This window comes from Cebus imitator, unplaced genomic scaffold (genome assembly GCF_001604975.1).
Source record: "Cebus imitator isolate Cc_AM_T3 unplaced genomic scaffold, Cebus_imitator-1.0 Scaffold180, whole genome shotgun sequence".
Lineage (NCBI taxonomy): Eukaryota > Metazoa > Chordata > Mammalia > Primates > Cebidae > Cebus > Cebus imitator.
In genome coordinates, this window is record NW_016107495.1 from 2,677,914 (window position 1) to 2,682,849 (window position 4,936).

Consider the following 4,936-nt stretch of genomic DNA (forward strand, 5'->3'; position numbering starts at 1 on the left):
TTGGGTGAAATACTCCCCTGTGTTACCTTTAAAAGGTCCTGAAAGAGCCATTGCCTCTGCTGTGATCGTGGTCAGTATTTCGGAAGCTGGCTCTCTCTGCATCTAGGATGAAAGAGGCCATTGGTGCTGGCAGGCAGTGAGTGCTGGGAAGATCAGCATGAGAGGAAGGCAGGGTATTTGCTCTTCAGTCTCACCAGAAGAATCTGCCATCCATTATTCACAGAGAGAAGGACAAAGGGCCACATGTGTTTTAGGATGGAGTGCCGTGATCCGCCGTGCAGGGGTTTCAGGAGGATGCTAGCTGGGCTTCAGGAGTGTTGCAAGGTTTGCACTGCCGGCCATCTCTGCGGGATTGAAATTTGCCATGGAGATTTTCAGCCCTGATTTTAGTCTCATTGAAATGTGAGATTATTGGGGTCTGAGAGGTCAAGGGCATTGCCTGGCAGAAGGTGACGCAGCAGTCGTGAGTGCTACAGTGGAGTCGGAGGCAGGGGGTTTGGTCCCAGGTGGGCACCTTTCCCAAATGCAGAAGTTGGAAGCTACCCTGGCAGGGCATATGAGGATGCCAGAAGACAAGAGGCCCAATGGGACTTGGGTCATTCGCGCCAGTGGGTCATTAACTTTTGTGCCCATGACATCTTGGAGTACAAGAAGAAAAGCAAAAATGCCCAAACAAAAGTCTGTTTGGCACCAGACAGACCTCTGCTGGGATCTAGACTCCAGCCTCCTGACAAGGTCTCTGACCAGGCCTTTGACCTTGGAATGAGGGAGAAGTTTCAGAAAGCCACTTTGGAATGAGAGATAGCTCTTATGAGTAACGATGTAACTGCCCTGGCACACAGTAGATGCCTCATGAACGTTATGAACGTTTCTTTTCTTTTTCTCTTCGCTTCCTTAAATTTGGATTGTCTTCTATGTAATTCTTACAAAAGTCCCAGGACATAGGCAGGAACAATTTTTTTTCGCTCATTTTTGAGATAGGAAAATGGGGTTCAGAGAAGTTTAATGATTTGCATGAGGCCCCAGGGACAGAGCTGCGTCTGGATTCCAGCAGTCTTGACAAGAGAGTAGAGCTGCTGCAGAATTAGATAAACTGGGTTTTAATCCTTTTGTGACCACTGCTAGTTGAGCGGCCTCTCTGAGCCTCAGTTTCCTCATCTATAAAGTGGGGATAATAAGAGTATCTACCCAAAGGGTTGTTTTGAAGACAAATGAGCTAATATGTAAAGTGCTTGGACTGGCAAATAGTAAGTGGTAGCTCTGATGGTCAAATGAACCATTAGGATCCTGGCCCGCTCTCTGGGGCTTGCTTTGAAACATTTTCTTGGGGCATTCTAGGGAATGGCCTTCAGAGCAGGGGTGTCCTGCTTATTAATGTGGGGAAAGGAAGTTAATCACTATCCAGCTGTGTCAAGTTGCTTCTCCCTGGTGGCGAGTGCCACGGGGCTGCGTGTGCACCCTATTAGAAGCCCTGGGTGGGGGGCGCTGGGGGACTCCCAGGAGCCAGGCACCCTCCTGCATCCATTGGCTGACCCTGAGCTTGCTGTCAACCTCCCTCCCCCTGCGTGGCTCTGTCTGACTGCGGCTCTGAGAGAGTGGACTCTTTCAATTCAATTCGCTACTGACAGACACCAAAAATGGATTTATAGCCATGGTAACTGTCACCCAGGGGAACCGTGAGAAACAAGAATCTTTTCTTCCATTCACATCAAACAGAGCCAGTGCCCAGAGACCTTCAGGCCTGGCTCTCACTCTGGCCGGCCCTGGCTGGTCTCCTTGAGGAGGAAGTGTATGTCCTCTCCCACCCACCTCTCCCTCCTGGGGAGCCGTGGCTGACAGCCTGACCCAGCAGGCCTGGGGGCTGCAGACTGGGACTGGACTTCTTGCTTTTGAAAGCTCCCCTGAAGGCTGACTCCTCAGGTACGGAGTGGGAATCTCTGGAAAGTTTTTGTCAATTATATTCCAGAGGGGGGTTGAAATTGCTCAAAAAGGCCTGTGTTTGGTGGGAGTTTATAGTTTCTTTTCTTTTCTTTTTTTATATGACAGTATGTCACTCTGTTGCCTAGCTGGAACGCAGTGGTGTGATCAGAGCTCACTGTAGCCTCGACCTCCCAGGCTCAAGCAATCCTCTCACCTCAGCTTCCTGAGTAGCTGGGTCTGCAGGTCTGCGCCACTATGCCTGACTAATTTTTTTTTCAATTTATTTTTAAAATTTTTGTTTAATAGAGACGGGGTTTCACCATATTGGCCAGGCTGGTCTCGAACTCCTGACCTCGTGATTCACCCACCTCGGCCTCTCAAAGTGCTGGGATTACAGGCATGAGCCACTGTGCCCAGCCCCATAATTTTGAAATTTTTTGTAGAGATGGGGTCTCCTTATGTAGACCAGACTGTTCTGGGACTCCCAGGCTCAAGAGATCCTCCTACCTCGGCCTCCCAAAGTGCTGGCATTACCAGTATGGGTCACCATACTCAGCTGTATAGTTTCTAGAGAAAGGACTGATGAGGGTGTGGGGGGATCCTCAATCAGGTTTCTTGAGGTGGGAAGACACGTTCTCTTGCTCTGACCCATGAGGCTGGTTTTGTGTCTTCTCTGAGGTATTATTTCCCAACTGGTTTTTCTTCCTTTTTCGCTTCTGACGACTTTTCTGAAGGGCAGCAATGAGGATAATCCTGTGCCATCTGTGGGGAGAGAGCCACCTTGCCTAGCTTGGACACCTTTCTTGAGATCTGACTTTTCTTGATGGTTCTGAGAAGTAAAATATTATTTAAATTGAATGATAAATGTTTAATTTGACTGTGCTCAAGTTCTGGGCTAGTTGCTTTGGAAACTTTGAAACAGATTAGAGCAGAGTTTTGCAGAGTTTTGTAATGTGTGTTCTTGAAAACTCTGATCTTAAGAGATATTTTATGAACAAACAGGTTTATATGGTCATATAGATTTGGAAATTGCTTCATATTCTACCTTTTATTGGAACATCATAATACACAGTGTATATTAAAGGCCCTGAGATGAGGGATAGGTAAGAAATGAGTTCAGTATTATTTATTTATTTATATTTCATTTTTTGAGACGAAGTCTCACTCCATTGCCCAAGCTGGAGCGCAGTGGCGTGATCTCAGCTCACTGCAACCTCTGCCTCCTAGGCTCAAGTGATTCTCCTGCCTCAGACTCCCAAGTAACTGGGATTACAGGCACATGCCACCACGCCCAGCTAATTTTTTTGTATTTTAGTAGAGATGGGGTTTCACCATGTTGCCTAGAGTAATTTTGCTCTTTTGTCACCAGACTCCTGAGCTCAGGCCATCCGCCTGCCTCAGCCTCCCCAAGTGCTGGATTACAGGCGTGAGCCACTGCGCCCACCAGTATTATTTATTTAGACTAGTCAAGTGCAGTGGTGAGAAGAGGGGAAAGAGTGGAACGAGGAGTTTATGTGTCACTGACTGTTATAACTGAGAGAACTCGCCACCTTCAGACCCAGCCTCAGCATTACTGAAGCCCATGTTTCCCGAACTTCCCCTACCAGAGAACCTTACCATATTTCTTTCCACAGTCTTCATTTGTTCCACAAAACACACTTGGAGAATGGCTGGGCTGGAGATTCCCACTGGCCCTGAGGGAGGTCTGGCCAAAGGCATGATTCCAGACTATAGCTGGAATAGAACATAGGCGCCACCTGGCAGGCACGGGACTGTGTCTTACATGTCCTCCATATTCCGGGGTCCCTGAGCTAGAAAGGTTCTTGGTGGGGCTGGGAGATTGGGGTGGAAAGAGCCTGCTGTCTATGAAACGTCCTGGAAGGTTGCTGCTGTCTGGCTTTTTGAACACCTCTATGAATGGAAAGCCTTTTGTTAGAGCCACTTGTTAAGAACTCTGTCCTCCTACACTCCTGTGAATTAGTATACAAGCCACAGGGCCAAGTTCAATCCCTCGTGGCTGGTTGTCCCACCACTGGTGGAATGGAGCCCTCGTGCTTGCCTCTGAGTCCTCTTTATGTCTTCACTGTTGCTCACGTGATGTGGTCTAGAGTCCTGCCCCATCACGCCCTCTTTCCTCTGTATGGGCTGTGATTGGCTGACATCCCTCCCACAGGGTGACAAGGAGAACAGATTTCAGCACAGATTTGGCGTTTTCCTTCTGTGCTTGGAGCAACAGCTCCCCCAGGCTCTGATCCAGATGCCCGTCCTCACCTGCTTGCCTTCTTCCTTGGATAGCCACTCTATGGTTCCCTTCTTTTATCACCGCCTTTCTGTTTGAAGTACTTTCCTTAGTGTCTGTCTCTCCTCTCTCTCTCTCTCTCTCATTCTTTTTCTCTCTCTCTTCTTTCTTTCTTTGTCACAGTCTCACTTTGTTACCTAGGCTGCAGTACAGTGGTGTGATCATGGCTCATTGCAGCCTCAAACTCCTGGGCTCAAGCAATCCTCCTACCTCAGCCTCCCAAGTAGTTGGGACCAACAGTGTGCCTCACCACATCCAGCTAATTTAAAAAAAAAAAAGTTTTTTTTTTTTTTAAGAGACCAGAATCTTGCTATGTTTCCCAGGCTGGTCTCAAACTCCTGGCCTCAAGTTATCATCCCGCCTCAGCCTCCCAGTGCTAGGATTACAGGAATGAGCCACTACGACTAGCCTGCCCTTGGCCATTCCTTTTGGGTGGATCTGATGGTGACAGATTCTCTTAGTTTTCGTTACCTAACAATGTCTTGATTTCATCTATATTTTTGAAAAATATAGAATCCTGGGTTTATAGATTTTTTTTTTCTTTCAACATTGGAAAAATCTGCCATTCTCTTGGTTGTCCATGCCTTCTGATGAGAAATCCATTCTCACTTGTGTTATGTTTCTCTATAGACAATGGGATGTTTAGCCGCTTTCAAGACTTTCTCTTTGCCTTTAGTTTTCTGAACTTTGATTATGATATATCTTTTTTTTTTTTTT

At 47.3% G+C, this 4,936-nt stretch overlaps 1 protein-coding gene across 1 annotated transcript in view; it reads left to right on the forward strand.

Annotated features, from left to right (window-relative positions):
• Positions 1 to 1,753: 1,753 nt before the first annotated feature.
• TOGARAM2 (TOG array regulator of axonemal microtubules 2) overlaps positions 1,754 to 4,936 on the forward strand; it is a 75,836-nt gene continuing 72,653 nt past the window's right edge. The window contains exon 1 of the mRNA XM_037744640.1: positions 1,754 to 1,920. The gene's annotated coding sequence lies outside the window, so the exon portion shown is untranslated. The remainder of the gene's footprint in view (positions 1,921 to 4,936) is intronic.